This window comes from Bombina bombina, chromosome 6, assembly GCF_027579735.1.
Source record: "Bombina bombina isolate aBomBom1 chromosome 6, aBomBom1.pri, whole genome shotgun sequence".
Lineage (NCBI taxonomy): Eukaryota > Metazoa > Chordata > Amphibia > Anura > Bombinatoridae > Bombina > Bombina bombina.
The window spans coordinates 999,293,916-999,311,463 of NC_069504.1; positions in this window are offsets into that span (position 1 = coordinate 999,293,916).

Here is a 17,548-nt window from a genome sequence, read left to right on the forward strand (position 1 = left end):
CCATCCGATGACGACCGGCTCCATCTTGAAGACCTCCAGCGCGGATCCATCCTCTTCTTCCGACGACTAGACGACGAATGACGGTTCCTTTAAGGGACGTCATCCAAGATGGCGTCCCTCGAATTCCGATTGGCTGATAGGATTCTATCAGCCAATCGGAATTAAGGTAGGAATTTTCTGATTGGCTGATGGAATCAGCCAATCAGAATCAAGTTCAATCCGATTGGCTGATCCAATCAGCCAATCAGATTGAGCTCGCATTCTATTGGCTGTTCCGATCAGCCAATAGAATGCGAGCTCAATCTGATTGGCTGATTGGATCGGCCAATCGGATTGAACTTGATTCTGATTGGCTGATTCCATCAGCCAATCAGAAAATTCCTACCTTAATTCCGATTGGCTGATAGAATCCTATCAGCCAATCGGAATTCGAGGGACGCCATCTTGGATGACGTCCCTTAAAGGAACAGTCATTCGTCGTTCAGTCGTCGGTCCGGATGGATGTTCCGCGCTGGATGTCTTCAGGATCCTGCCGCTTCGCTCCGGATGGAAGAAGATCGAAGATGCCGCCTGGATGATGACTTCAATCGGATGGAAGATCCTCTTCTGCCCCGCTTGGATGAAGACTTTGACCGGATCATGGACCTCTTCAGCCCCCGCTTGGGCTTGGATCAGGACATCGGAGGAGCTCTTCAGGACGGATCAGTGAACCTGGTATGGTGAAGACAAGGTAGGAAGATCTTCAGGGGCTTAGTGTTAGGTTTATTTAAGGGGGGTTTGGGTTAGATTAGGGGTATGTGGGTGGTGGGTTGTAATGTTGGGGGGGGGTATTGTATTTATTCTTTTACAGGCAAAAGAGCTGAAATTCTTGGGGCATGCCCCGCAAAGGGCCCTGTTCAGGGCTGGTAAGGTAAAAGAGCTTGTAACTTTTTTAATTTAGAATAGGGTAGGGAATTTTTTATTTTGGGGGGCTTTGTTATTTTATTAGGGGGCTTAGAGTAGGTGTAATTAGTTTAAAATTGTTGTAATATTTTTATTATGTTTGTAAATATTTTTTTATTTTCTGTAACTTAGATCTTTTTTATTTTTTGTACTTTAGCTAGTTTATTTAATTGTATTTATTTGTAGGAATTGTGTTTAATTAATTTATTGATAGTGTAGTGTTAGGTTAATTGTAGGTAATTGTAGGTAGTTTATTTAATTATTTTATTGATAGGGTAGTGTTAGGTTTAATTATATCTTAGGTTAGGACTTATTTTACAGGTAATTTTGTTATTATTTTAACTAGGTAACTATTAAATAGTTCTTAACTATTTAATAGCTATTGAACCTGGTTAAAATAATTACAAAGTTACCTGTAAAATAAATATTAATCCTAAAATAGCTATAATATAATTATAATTTATATTGTAGCTATATTAGGATGTATTTTACAGGTAAGTATTTAGCTTTAAATAGGAATAATTTATTTAATAAGAGTTAATTTATTTCGTTAGATAAAAATTATATTTAACTTAGGGGGGTGTTAGTGTTAGGGTTAGACTTAGCTTTAGGGGTTAACACATTTATTAGAATAGCGGTGAGCTCCGGTCGGCAGATTAGGGGTTAATAATTGAAGTTAGGTGTCGGCGATGTTAGGGAGGGCAGATTAGGGGTTAATACTATTTATGATAGGGTTAGTGAGGCGGATTAGGGGTTAATAACTTTATTATAGTAGCGCTCAGGTCCGCTCGGCAGATTAGGGGTTAATAAGTGTAGGTAGGTGTCGGCGACGTTGTGGGGGGCAGATTAGGGGTTAATAAATATAACATAGGGGTCGGCGATGTTAGGGGCAGCAGATTAGGGGTACATAGGGATAACGTAGGTGGCGGCGATTTGCGGTCGGAAGATTAGGGGTTAATTATTTTAAGTAGCTTGCGGCGACGTTGTGGGGGGCAAGTTAGGGGTTAATAAATATAATATAGGGGTCGGCGGGGTTAGGGGCAGCAGATTAGGGGTACATAAGTATAACGTAGGTGGCGGTCGGCAGATTAGGGGTTAAAAATTTTAATCGAGTGGCGGCGATGTGGGGGGACCTCGGTTTAGGGGTACATAGGTAGTTTATGGGTGTTAGTGTACTTTAGGGTACAGTAGTTAAGAGCTTTATAAACCGGCGTTAGCCAGAAAGCTCTTAACTCCTGCTTTTTTCAGGCGGCTGGAATCTTGTCGTTAGAGCTCTAACGCTCACTGCAGAAACGACTCTAAATACCAGCGTTAGAAAGATCCCATTGAAAAGATAGGCTACGCAAATGGCGTAGGGGGATCTGCGTTATGGAAAAGTCGCGGCTGAAAAGTGAGCGTTAGACCCTTTAATCACTGACTCCAAATACCAGCGGGCGCCCAAAACCAGCGTTAGGAGCCTCTAACGCTGGTTTTGACGGCTACCGCCGAACTCTAAATCTAGGCCAAAGATTTTTATTTAAAGGACCAGTGAGTGCAGCCATCTGTTCATTGCTATTATTCATTTTTCGCATGCACCCTGGCAGATTGAATTTGGAAGTGAGAGTGCTCTCCTGCTGTTTATATTTATATATATTAAAACAACCTTGGGGACAAATAGGAGATGTTTTGAAACATGTAAATAATAAACATAAGGCTATTTCACTCATTGTCCCACAGCTACAGTTGAAGTGTGTGTATTTGAGCACCTGACACACATTTTACACTGATCACTGCAGATAAAGCAGACACAATGCACACTGGTTTTGTGTGACCTACAGTGGGGAAATCAAGGAATTCCCAATATGCTTCTTTATCTGTGGCTGCCAGGATATAAAGCACAATAGGGAAGGGATACTACTCACACACACACATTGGTTATACGGCTGTGTTTTCACAAAATTACTTCTGCCTTCCCTCTCACTGACTGTTAGCTTCTCCCAGCACTTCCTGCAGAGGTCTGATGATTTCATCATCTCACTTCAGGTCTGTAGTAAGTGGGCTAGCAGGAGGAAGGGCATTGCAAGCCCTAGGTTAACTGTGAGAGCACCAGCAGGGAAATGTAACTTTATTTGTTATCTGGTTGTAAATAGAGGAGAGTAAAGAGATTAGCTGGGCCATCCAGTGGCGGATCTCCAGGGTCCAGTGGCTGCAAATGGTTGATGCAACATTTGGGACCCTGGACATTCCGTCACTTTTAAAATGTTAAAAAAAAAATTAAAAATCACTTCTGCCCTGGGGGGCACAGCATTCCATTTGGTGGGCATTGCCCCCCAATGCCCCCCCCCCCTTAGAGCCGACCCTGGAGATGCTATTCCAGGATTTAAATGTTAAGCACTGATTACTAATCTGTGTTGCATTGTGGTGCTACAGGATTTATTTAGAAATTTAAATTGAATGGTCCCTAACTTCCTAAGGAATATAACAGTGCAGAATAACTAGAATAGAGCCTGACATAGAATGATCATTATTATTAAAAACAGTTATAACCACAACAAAAAAGGATTGGAACTTTAAACAGTGAGTTATTTAGCATACAGCCTTTAGTTACAAAACTAATGCGATTATATTAAGCATATATAAATGCCCAGAGTTAGCATTGCTTCAAAGAAATATAACAATTAGCCAAAAGTTATTTCTGAGTTGCTTAATTGATTAATCCTCATAATAATACTAGCTTTGATAGTATGTATACTGCAATATCATAATAGTTTGGCTTATAGCTAGCACATAACGTTGAAAATTGCCATAACTCTAGGCATAACAACAACAACAATAAAAAACAAAAAACAAAATACAGCACAACAGTCGCAACAAACATTGGCAAATGTGTGCTCTTCTTTTAACAGTCAGTGAACATATTAAAACCAATCAGTTTTAACTACAAATTCATTCAAATCCACTGCTTTTAAGTGATGGTAAATCCAAGCGTATAAAAACTCTAGGATTTACCATCACTAAAAATACCTCTAAACCAATAGCTGTGTATGTCATCTGACATCCTGGCACAGCTAGAAGTGAAAATGTCACATCATTGGAGAAGAGCACTGTGCTGTGGATGGTCGAAGGCACTGAGTTAGCGATAGGGTGAGTTTAAAAGATTTTTGTTTTAGTAAATGATGACTGAAACAACATTCTAATTTACTTATATTATCAAATTTGCTTTGTTTTCTTGGTATACTTTGTTGAAAAGCATATGCAGGTAGACTCTGGGGATGCAATACCTCTGGTCATTGGTTCAGCCAATGTATTCAGCTTGCTATAAGTAGTTCACTGCTACTTCTTCAACAAAAGATACCAAGAACATGAAGCAAATTTGATAGTAGAAATACATTGGAAAGTTAACTAAAATGTACGATCTATCTGAATGATGACAGAAAACTTGGGGTTTCATATCCCTTTAAATTGATGCATTTCTATATTTTAAAGGCAATTTGAAGGTGAAATAAATAAGATGGCTGCCAGTGAGGACTAAGGGGTATATTTAAGAAGGTGCGAGCGGACATGATCTGATATTGTGGATCATGTCCGCTGCACATCGATTAATGCCAACAGCATACGCTCTCTGCATTTATCATTGCACCAGCAGTTCTTGTGAACTGCTGATTAATAGTGAAAAACAGTTAAGAGTGAGTGCACCTATTGGATTGAGACAGCTCAACCCTGATAAACAGCTGTTCCTTCAAACAACTGTGAGGGATCGATGGGGTAAAAAACAAGTGAGGGGAGCTGTGAGTATTTCAATACATAAATAATATGTGTTACCGTGACCTTTAAATGAGCTTCTCGTATTGGTTTCAAAATTCAATCATAATATATATTGCGCTGCGATAAGGTAAACAAATAGGTGAAAATTGGGTGAAAAATAGTGAAAATATGACTACAAGAGGTTAAAAAACAAAATATTTAATTGTTGCCATACAAAACAATATTGGACTAGATAATATATTCTGATAGGATAATAAGTGGTAAAGAGCTCTATTACCTTGCGTATATTATATATTAAAATTCCTTAATCACAAGTTAAAATTGACAATAAATTCACAATAAATTCATGCTATAGTGTTCAAAGCATATGATAAAAACAGATTAAGTTAAAATAATTAATGTAGGAGGTGGAAATAAATGTTCATCTGATGAATTGCAAGTATCTTTTGATGTGACTTTAAATATGACTTTTAGTTGGAAATGAAATTACTCACAGTTTGCTTGAACTAATTTTTCCAGGTGTCTGATTGGTTGAAACAGACAAGCCTTTATGTGAATAAAAAAAAAAAAAATAGAAACTCCAGCAAATAAATACAAGGTAAACAGTTTCTATAATTAAGTCATACCAACAACTGAAAGTCCTGCAAACCAAGTCTTAGATAACAGTTTAAATATACAGAACCAAGTTTTATCAACAACTGAAACTCCTGCAAACCCAGTTTAGGTAAACAGTTTCAGCATCTTTACCATCCAGTAGTTGTTATCTTCATCTACAATTTCTATCTACAAGTTTCAACTACAGCGGAAAAATTATTTTATTCACATAAAGGCTTGTCTGTTTCAACCAATCAGACACCTGGAAAAAATTATTTCAAGCAAACTGTGAGTAATTTCATTTCCAACTAAAAGTCACATTTAAAGTCACATCAAAAGATACTTGCAATTCATCAGATGAACATTTATTTCCACCTCCTACGTTAATTATTTTAACTTAATCTGTTTTTATCATATGCTTTGAACACTATAGCATGAATTTATTGTGAATTTATTGTCAATTTTAACTTGTGATTAAGGAATTTTAATATATAATATACGCAAGGTAATAGAGCTCTTTACCACTTATTATCCTATCAGAATATATTATCTAGTCCAATATTGTTTTGTATGGCAACAATTAAATATTTTGTTTTTTAACCTCTTGTAGTCATATTTTCACTATTTTTCACCCAATTTTCACCTATTTGTTAACCTTAGCGCAGCGCAATATATATTATAATTGAATTTTGAAACCAATACGAGAAGCTCATTTAAAGGTCACGGTAACACATATTATTTATGTATTGAAATACTCACAGCTCCCCTCACTTGTTTTTTACCCCTTGTGAACTGCTGATGCAATGCCACCCCCTGCAGATTTGCAGCCAATCGGCCGCTAGCAGGGGGTGTCAATCAACTTGATTGTATTCGATCGGGTTGATTTCCGGCGATGTCTTCGGCCTCCTCAGAGCAGGTAGACAGGTTATGGAGCAGCGGTTTTTAGACCGTTGCTTCATAACTTGTGTTTCCGGCGAGCCTGAAGGCTCGCCAGAAACATGGGGTGTCACGCTCCGTTCAGAGCTTGATAATTCGGCCCCTAAAAGATTAAGATTACACATATCAGAGTAAAGTAACACTTCACACTCTTCCAATAAATGAACATTTTAAGTAAGAACTATTTAAAATTGGTGCAACACACTGCACAAACACTCTGCTAAATGAGCTAACACGCAAGCTTTCATTGAAAGCAATTCATCTAAACTGGATACAAAAGCCATTAAGCTCATGGCATTTCCTTTTTAGGGTGGGTAGCTGTAGCTCCTCATTTACACGTTGTAAAACGATGGGCTAGTTTATGAGTGGTGCACCAACTGTTGCGCACAAGCAATCTTGTTGTTTTTTGTTTTGCTTTTTGCGCACAACGGAAATATTGTGAGTATTACGAGTTGAAAGAAAACACGTTCGCATGAACACAATTGAATTTAATGAATGTTGGATTAGCTGACTTCAGAGCTCTGGCTAACTATTATGCCAGACAAACAAGTTGCACAAAACAATTATTTAAAAAAATTGCATTACAAAGTTATAATTGCTCAAAGTATGAGGTCTCAAGTGTTTGATAAAAATGTGCTGTAAATGGCTTTAACATATATATATATATATATATATATATATATATATATATATATATATATATACATGTCTATATATATATATATGTATGTATGCATATATAAATATGTGTATGTATGCACATATATGCGTACATATCTATTTAAATATTTGTGTTTTACTGTATATTTACTGAACATATTTAACATTCCAATGTTCTTCACTTACAATGTTCTATACTTACATCCTATTTATTGTAAATAGATATTTCAATAAATGTATCTGTATATACCTATACCTGTATATTTATTCCTATTGATATATAGGTAGAGACATGTATTTTACATGAACATTATCAGATATAAATATAAAAATATATATTTAATAATAAAAAGTGCATTATGTTCTATGTAAAGAACATAGGAATGTAAAAGGCACGTTTTTTGCAAGTATTAAAAACAAAAATATGAAACATACTGTAAACATATAGATATGTTCTATGGATTATTTATCATGTTTTACAATATATTTAATAGGTTTTAATAAAAAAAATTTAATATTTTATATTTGATATTTCAATAATATGCCTTTAGATTACAAAATTTTCATGTACGCTAAGCCAATTGCATTAAATTAAAATCGTGAAACCTGATGCACAAAACGTATATTTTAGATTCCTATAATATTCACAAAAAAAGTACTGTACTTTTTTATTATTAAATATATATTACTATATATATATCTGATACTGTTCATGTAAAATACATATTTATACTTCCTATATATATATAGTTATAGGCATATGCAGATATATAAAGAAACATGTATTTACAATAAAAAGGACATATCCTGTTAGTAAAGAACATTGTAATGTTATTACTCGCCACTTCTAATCCCACCCACACCACACCCACTACTTCACATCACAACCTCTTTGCATATGTTTTGTAATTGTAATATTATTTTTTTTATCCAATAATAAATTAAATAATGCTACATACAGTAATAAATTAACAAAAATAAGTTCATAGCAATTAGAAACATCAGCTAGAGCAGGGGTGGGCAGACATTTGTAAGGCAATGGCTAACTCTAATTCTATTCCAAGTGACGTGGTCACCTAAAAATACACCAGTCTTAATAATAATAATAATAATAATAATAATAATAATAATTACAATAATGTATTTATTGAAAAACACAAAGGCCTCTAGTTATCAAGCTCCGTACGTACCTGCCTTCGCCGGCCCCAATACACTCGCCTAAGCTCGCCTCACATCGCTGCCGCAGACCTGAATACGCTCGCCAAAGTTATCAAAAAAGCTGTCAAAAAGCCGCGCACCAAGTACGGGGCGATGAGCAGCGGACTGTGATAGTTATCACTAATCCGATCTCGCTGCCCTTTGGCTTTTCTACAGCTTTATTGATAAGCTGTCACTAAGCACCCACACTATACTATACTGTTCTACCCCCTATACCACCGCCCCCAGAGCCCCCCACAACTAAATAAAGGTATTAACCTCTAAACTGCTGCTCCCGGACCTCGTCGCCACCTATATTAAACTTATTAACCCCTAATCTGCCACCCCTACACCATCGCCACCTATAATAAATTTATTAACCCCTATCCTGCCCCCCCCTATATTCCGATCAGTCCGATTGGCTGATAGAATCCTATCAGTCAATCGGAATTCGAGGGACGCCATCTTGGATGACGTCACTTAAAGGAATATTCATTCGGCGAGTAGGTGTTGGTTGAAGAGGATGGATCCGCGTTGGCTGCTTTGAAGATGGCTCCACTCCGGATGGATGAAGATTGAAGACACCGCCTGGATGAAGACTTCTATCGGATGGAAGACCTCTTCAGCGCCCCTTGGATGAAGACTTCTATCGGATTGAAGACATCTTCAGCGCCCCTTGGATGATGACTTCGGCCTGGCTGGGTGAACACGACTCAAGGTAGGGAGATCTTCAGGGGGGTAGTGTTAGGTTTATTTAAGGGGGGTTTGGGTGGGTTAGAGTAGGGGTATGTGGGTGGTGGGTTTTAACGTTGGGGGGTTGTATTTTTTTTTACAGGCAAAAGAGCTGATTACTTTGGGGCATGCCCCGCAAAAAGCCCTTTTAAGGGCTGGTAAAAGAGCTAGTTACTTTGTAATGTAGTATAGGGTAGGGACTTTTATTATTTTGGTTTTTTTTTTAATTTTATTAGGGGGCTTAGATTAGGTGTAATTAGTTTAAAATTCTTGTAATCTTTTTTTATTTTCTGTAATTTAGTTGTTTTTTTTGTACTTTAGTTAGTTCATTTAATTGTATTTAATTGCAGCTACTTGTAGTTAATTAATTTAATTTTTAATTTTAATGATAGTGTAGTATTAGATTTAATTGTAATTTAGGTTAGGATTTTTTTACAGGTAATTTTGTATTTATTTTAGCTAGGTGGTTATTAAATAGTTAATAAATATTTAATAACTATTGTACCTAGTTAAAAAAAAATACAAAGTTGCCTGTAAAATAAATATAAATCCTAAGATAACTACAATGTAATTATTAATTATATTGTACCTATCTTAGGGTTTATTTTACAGGTATTTAGTTTTAAATAGCTATTGTAATAGCTTTAATAGCTATTGTACCTAGTTAAAATAAATTTAAATTTGCCTGTAAAATAAAAATAAATCCTAAAATAGCTACAATATAACTATTAGTTATATTGTAGCTATCTTAGGGTTTATTTTATAGCTAAGTATTTAGTTTTAAATAGGATTAATTTAGTTAATAAGAGTAATTTTTATTTAGATTTATTAAAATAATATTTAAGTTAGGGGGGTGTTAGGGTTAGTGTTAGACTTAGGTATAGGGGTTAATTAGTTTAATATAGATGGCAGCGGTATAGGGGGCAGGATAGGGGTTAATACATTTATTATAGGTGGCGACGGTGTGGGGGGGGGCAGATTAGGGGTTAATAAGTTTAATATAGGTGGCGGCGGGGTCCGGGAGCGGCGGTTTAAGGGTTAAACAATTTATTTAGTTGCGGCAGGGTTCGGGATCTGCAGTATAGGGGTTAATAAATTTATTATAGGTGGCGGCGGTATAGGGGGGCAGGATAGGGGTTAATAGGTATTATGTAGGTGGCGGTGGGGTCCGGGAGCGGCGTTTTAGAGGTTAACATATTTATTATAGTTGCGGCGGGGTCCGGGAGCAGTGGTTTAGGGGTTAACATGTTAAATATAGGTGGCGGCTGTGTAGGGGGGCAGATTAGGGGTGTTTAGACTCGGGGTACATGTTAGGGTTTTAGGTGCAGACATCTCCCATAGGAATCAAAGGGATATCGGGCAGCAGCCAACATGAATTTTCGCTATGGTCAGACTCCCATTGATTCCTATGGGATCCACCGCCTCCAGGGCGGCGGATTGAAAACCAGGTATGCTGGGCTGGAAAAGTGCCGAGCGTACCTGGTAGTCATTTGATAACTTCCAAAAGTAGTCAGATTGTGCCAAACTTGCGTTCGGAACATCTGGAGTGACGTAAGAATCGATCTGTGTCAGACTGAGTCCGGCGGATCGTAGCTTACGTCACAAAAAACAGCGACATGTTTCTCAGCAACCAGCTATCTGAGGAAACAGCCTGTGGTGGCTGAGAAACATGTCACTGTTTTTAAAATAAAAGTTTTTAAATATACACTTGCTTTATCACAATTATTCTGCTCCTGTTTGGGGGCAGAGTTTGTGTGCTAGTCCTATCTTCCAAAGTGGTAATTTTCTGCATCCTGCAAATTGGATTCCACAGTCCACTGGGCGGCTGAGAGGTCCCAGTACTGCTGATATTGCACCTGGTGGTGCTTTGTTTCCTGTAAGTACAACCTTGAATCCTTTTTTATCTGGTGTACAAACGTTACTGGGCTATGTGTGTGCCTTTTTTGCCCTTATAGGCATCATAGGATAGGCCCTCGCCAAGGATCATCTCTATCTGGCTGGAGACACCAGTGAGCTGAACCACTGTTTGATGTTCCAGGCTGCCACAATAGCACCATTTGGGTGCGCTACGCTTGTGAGTATATTTCCTATCCTGCTGATGTTTTGTATCCGACTGCCGTGACGTTACTAGGCAATCTACTTCTTGCCCACCCCTGAGCTAGAGGTTCTGGGGAAGACAACAGTTCAATAGAAAAAGCAAGTTGTTGAACATAGAGAGTGCTGACAGTCATGGAAGGTCATAGCAGACAAGGAGATTATTTTTTTTATAATTATCATCACTCCCTTCTCGCTCTTAACTAGTTTTCTGGACTCCCTCCTCTCTTCAGTCTTTGTTTTTACCCTCTCCATTCTCTCTCAGGTCATATCTTCTCTTTACACTCTTTCGTTCCCCTCTCTCATATCGCTTCACTATTTTTTTTTCTCCATTCTCTCTTAACATTACCTTCTTCTCCACTATCTCTAGCTCTGCCCCGTTTACCCTCTCAAAAGTAACAGTCTAAGCACTAAAGGTGCCCCTACAGCCATAGAGGAATATCATATATTTGCACTTTCATGGATATATAATATCCCTTTAGATAATAGTTTTAGCCAATACCCAAAAATGTATGTTTGTCAGTGCTGCAGAAGGAATGTACATTATGCAAATACAATGTGCCAACTTTGCAACTCACAACATGCCACTAGTCTTTAGACTCAACATTCACTTTTACATTCGCCAATAAATGGCCAGTGGAAATGTTGAGCCCTGTATATATATATATATATATATATATATATATATATATATATATATATATATATATATATATATATATATATATGTGTGTGTGTGTGTGTACATTGGAGCTCTTTTTAGTAAAATACCTCATTTTTATTCAATGTTAATATTTAATAATCTGTTTAACTGTGTATATATATATATGCAGTGACCAAGTGCACATGCACCAAACGCGTATGCAGGTGTACCTGCACACACTGTGATTGTGTTCTGTGAATAGCAGTGTTTTTATGGAGGCCGTTATTATGCTTTTAAAGTTTTAAATAAAGCATCTTGGATTTTATACAAAAATTTTGACTTACTGGACTTACTGAGCTATAGTGCGCTACACAACTTGTTACACTATATATATATATATATATATATATATATATATATATATATATATATATATATATATATATATATATATATATATATATATATATGATTTTATATATATATATATGTAAATATATATATATATTATATATATATAGATAGATAGATAGATACACACACCACACAGAGGAAGTCTAGTACTCACTTGTAAGAACTCAGCTAAAATAATAACAAAAATGGAAGAGTTAGTTACAGCATCTGGCCAAATAGGACAAGTACAGGTACCACGTCATGATCTCCCCCAAAACCTGGGTCCACAATACAGCCAAACAATGCAAGCTCTCAATCAAACAAACTGAAAACAAGTCAAGGGTACACATACTTATGTAATTATCTATCCTAGGCATATACAAAACATGGAAGGGGACTGCACTCTCAGACTGGACTGGGTATACATCCTATGACTCTGCAACATGCACAGCCTTGGGTGCTCAATAGCACTCACAGGTAGCTGTACCATTCCCAAAGTCAGAGGCAGTTAACCACAGACATGTCTGGGTGCAAGGCTCATAGGGAAAATTACAAAACAAATTAACACAACACACAGAGAAAGTCTAGCCCTCACTTGCAAGCACTCAGCTAAGATTATAAGCAAAAATGGAAGAGTTAGTTACTGCATCTGGCCAAATGTCACAAGCTCAGGTACCACGTCAAGGTCAAACCTGGGTCCCTAATACAGCCAAACAATGCAAGCTCTCAATCAAACAAACTGGGAACAGGTTAAGGGTGCACAGACTTATGTAATAACCCTAGACATATAAAAAACATTGAAGGCGACTGCACTCTCAGACTGGACTAGGTACACATATGATGACCCTGCAACATGCACAGCCCTGGGTGCTCAATAACACTTTCAGGTAGCTGTACCATCCCCAGAATCCCAGGCAGTTAACCCCAGATAAGTCCAGGGCTGGACTATGAATAAAAAGCAGCCATGGAAAAATATGAAAACCAGCCCTATTTTCAGTTGAGTCGGTAGAATTCGCAGGCCCCATTTTTCTTAAAGAGGATTATGGGGATACTCCTTCCCCAATATTTTTTTCATATTTAAATTGTATTACTTTGCATTAAATAAAAATGCCAAATAGCTGTTATATAAGCACCCTACAACCCAATTGCAGCCATTAATCTCCCCTTTAAATTGTAGCTTTCCAGCCCCAGCTGCTGCAACCCACCGGGAAATCTCCTGGATAAGTCTGGGTGAAAGGCCCATAGGGGAAATTACAAAATAAATTAATACAACACACAAAGGAAGTCTAGCACTCACTTGCAAGCACTTGGCTAAGTTTAAATGGAAGAGTAAGTTAACACATCTGGCCTAATGGGACAAACTTGCATTGCTTGGCTGTATTAGGGACCTAGGTTTTGGGAGAAACCTTGATGTGGTACCTGGGCTTGTCCTATTTGGCCAAATGTGGTAACTATCAGATAGTGTTTATATGAGTGTAACTAATTTTAAATGTATTTGTGCAACTCTTTTTAACATACTACCTTCTATGCAAGGTTTTCAGTTGCGCTAACACAATGAGCGCAAAATATAATTGTGCTCTCGTGATCACGTTTACCTTCAACTAGTAATATGAGCATTATTTCCATTCACCTAGATTATGAGTTTTGTGTTAACAGGGGTGCGGTGCGAGCAGTTTTCCCTCACTGCTCACTTGCAGACAATGTTGGTAATACGGGTTTTTTAGAAATCCGGCGGTAGCCGCAGAAAGTGAGCAGAGAGCAAAATTTTGATAAACATCTCACCTCAATACCAGCGCTGCTTACGGTAGCGGTGAACTGGCAAAACGTGCTAGTTCACTATTTCCCCATATGAATCAATGGGGGAGAGCCGGCTGGAAAAAAAAATAACACCTGCAAAAAAGCAGCGTTCAGCTCTTAACGCAGCCCCATTGATTCCTATGGGGAAACACATTTTATGTCTACACCTAACACCCTAACATGAACCCGCATCTAAACACCCCTAATTTTATACTTATTAACCCCTAATCCGCCGCCCGCGACACCTGCATAATATTATTAACCCCTAATCTGCCGCTCTTGACACCGCCGCCACCTACATTATACTTATTAACCCCTAATCTGCCGCCCCCAACGTCACCACCACTATGATAAAGTGCTTAACCCCTAAACCTAATTCTAACCCTAACCCTAACACCCCCTAACTTAAATATAATTTAAATAAATCTAAATAAAATAACTACAATTAACTAAATTATTCCTATTTAAAACTAAATACTTCCCTATAAAATAAACCATAAGCTAGCTACAATATAACTAACAGTTACATTGTATCTAGCTTAGGTTTTTTTTATTTTACAGGCAAGTTTTTATTTATTTTAACTAGGTAGCATATTTATTAAATAGTTATTAACTATTTTATAGCTACCTAGTTAAAATAAAGTCAAATTTACCTGTAAAATAAATCCTAACCTAAGTTACAATTACACCTAACACTACACTAAAATTAAATTAATTACCTAAACTAAATACAATTAATAACAATTTAAAAAAATCAGCCAATAGAATGCCAGCTCAATCCTATTGACTGATTGGATCAGCCAAAAGGATTTTTTCAACCATAATTCCGATTGGCTGATAGAAGGGATGCCATCTTGGATGACGTCATTTAAAGGAACCTTCATTCTTCAGTTGGACTTCGTTTGAAGAGGATGCTCCGCGTCGAATGTCTTGAAGATGGAGCCGCTCCTTGCTGGATGGATGAAGATAGAAGATGCTGCCTGGATGAAGACTTCTGACCATCTGGAGGACCTCTTCTTCCCGGCTTGGATGAAGACTTCTGCCCGTCTGGAGGACCACTTCTGCCTGCTTTGTTGAGGACTTCGGCCCAGTTGGGTGAAGACTTCTCAAGGTAGGGTGATCTTCAAGGGGTTAGTGTTAGGTTTTATTAAAGGGGTATTGGGTGGGTTTTAGAGTAGGCTTGGGTGTGTGGGTGGTGGGTTTTAATGTTCGGGAGGTATTTTACTTTTTTTTACAGGTAAAAGAGCTGATTACTTTGGGGCAATGCCCCGCAAAAGGCCCTTTTAAGGGCTATTTGTAATTTAGTGTAGGGTAGGGCTTTTTTATTTTGGGGGGCTTTTTTATTTTATTAGGGGGATTAGATTAGGTGTAATTAGTTTAAAAAACTTGCAATTATTTTATTATTTTCTTTAATTTAGTGGGTTTTTTTTCGTACTTTAGATAATTGTTTTAAATTGTAATTAATTGTATTTAGTTTAGGTAATTAATTTAATTATACAGGGAGTGCAGAATTATTAGGCAAATTAGTATTTTGACCACATCATCCTCTTTATGCATGTTGTCTTACTCCAAGCTGTATAGGCTCGAAAGCCTACTACCAATTAAGCATATTAGGTGATGTGCATCTCTGTAATGAGAAGGGGTGTGGTCTAATGACATCAACACCCTATATCAGGTGTGCATAATTATTAGGCAACTTCCTTTCCTTTGGCAAAATGGGTCAAAAGAAGGACTTGACAGGCTCAGAAAAGTCAAAAATAGTGAGATATCTTGCAGAGGGATGCAGCACTCTTAAAATTGCAAAGCTTCTGAAGCTTGATCATCGAACAATCAAGCGTTTCATTCAAAATAGTCAACAGGGTCGCAAGAAGCGTGTGGAAAAACCAAGGCACAAAATAACTGCCCATGAACTGAGAAAAGTCAAGCGTGCAGCTGCCAAGATGCCACTTGCCACCAGTTTGGCCATATTTCAGAGCTGCAACATCACTGGAGTGCCCAAAAGCACAAGGTGTGCAATACTCAGAGACATGGCCAAAGTAAGAAAGGCTGAAAGACGACCACCACTGAACAAGACACACAAGATGAAACGTCAAGACTGGGCCAAGAAATATCTCAAGACTGATTTTTCTAAGGTTTTATGGACTGATGAAATGAGAGTGAGTCTTGATGGGCCAGATGGATGGGCCCGTGGCTGGATTGGTAAAGGGCAGAGAGCTCCAGTCCGACTCAGACGCCAGCAAGGTGGAGGTGGAGTACTGGTTTGGGCTGGTATCATCAAAGATGAGCTTGTGGGGCCTTTTCGGGTTGAGGATGGAGTCAAGCTCAACTCCCAGTCCTACTGCCAGTTTCTGGAAGACACCTTCTTCAAGCAGTGGTACAGGAAGAAGTCTGCATCCTTCAAGAAAAACATGATTTTCATGCAGGACAATGCTCCATCACACGCGTCCAAGTACTCCACAGTGTGGCTGGCAAGAAAGGGTATAAAAGAAGAAAATCTAATGACATGGCCTCCTTGTTCACCTGATCTGAACCCCATTGAGAACCTGTGGTCCATCATCAAATGTGAGATTTACAAGGAGGGAAAACAGTACACCTCTCTGAACAGTGTCTGGGAGGCTGTGGTTGCTGCTGCACGCAATGTTGATGGTGAACAGATCAAAACACTGACAGAATCCATGGATGGCAGGCTTTTGAGTGTCCTTGCAAAGAAAGGTGGCTATATTGGTCACTGATTTGTTTTTGTTTTGTTTTTGAATGTCAGAAATGTATATTTGTGAATGTTGAGATGTTATATTGGTTTCACTGGTAAAAATAAATAATTGAAATGGGTATATATTTGTTTTTTGTTAAGTTGCCTAATAATTATGCACAGTAATAGTCACCTGCACACACAGATATCCCCCTAAAAAAGCTATAACTAAAAACAAACTAAAAACTACTTCCAAAACTATTCAGCTTTGATATTAATGAGTTTTTTGGGTTCATTGAGAACATGGTTGTTGTTCAATAATAAAATTAATCCTCAAAAATACAACTTGCCTAATAATTCTGCACTCCCTGTAGTGTAGTGTTAGGTGTAATTGTAACTTAGGTTAGAATTTATTTTACAGGTAAATTTGACTTTATTTTAACTAGTTAGCTATTAAATAGTTAATAACTATTTAATAACTATTCTACCTAGTTAAAATAAATACAAACTTGCCTGTAAAATAAAAATAAACCCTAAGCTAGATACAATGTAACTATTAGTTATATTGTAGCTATCTTATGGTTTATTTTATAGGTAAGTATTTAGTTTTAAATAGGAATAATTTAGTGAATTGTAGTAATTTTATTTAGATTTATTTAAATTATATCTAAGTTAGGGGGGTTAGGGTTAGACTTAGATTTAGGGGTTAATAAATTTAATATAGTTGCTGTGACGTTGGGGGCAGCAGATTAGGGGTTAATAAATGTAGGTAGGTGTTGGCGATGTTAGGGACGGCAGATTAGGGGTTAATAAAATGTAACTAGTGTTTGCGATGCGGGAGTGCGGCGGTTTAGGGATTAATATATTTTTTATAGTGGCGGCGATGTCCGGTTCGGCAGATTAGGGGCTAAAACATTTTTTTAGTGTTTGCGATGTGGGGGGGGGGGGCTCGGTTTAGGGGTTAATAGGTAGTTTATGGGTGTTAGTGTACTTTTTAGCACTTTAGTTAAGAGTTTTATGCTATGGCGTTAGCCCATAAAACTCTTAACTACTGACTTTTAAATGCAGTATCAGACTTGACAAGAGAGGCTGTACCGCTAACTTTTTGTCAGACTCGTAATACCGGC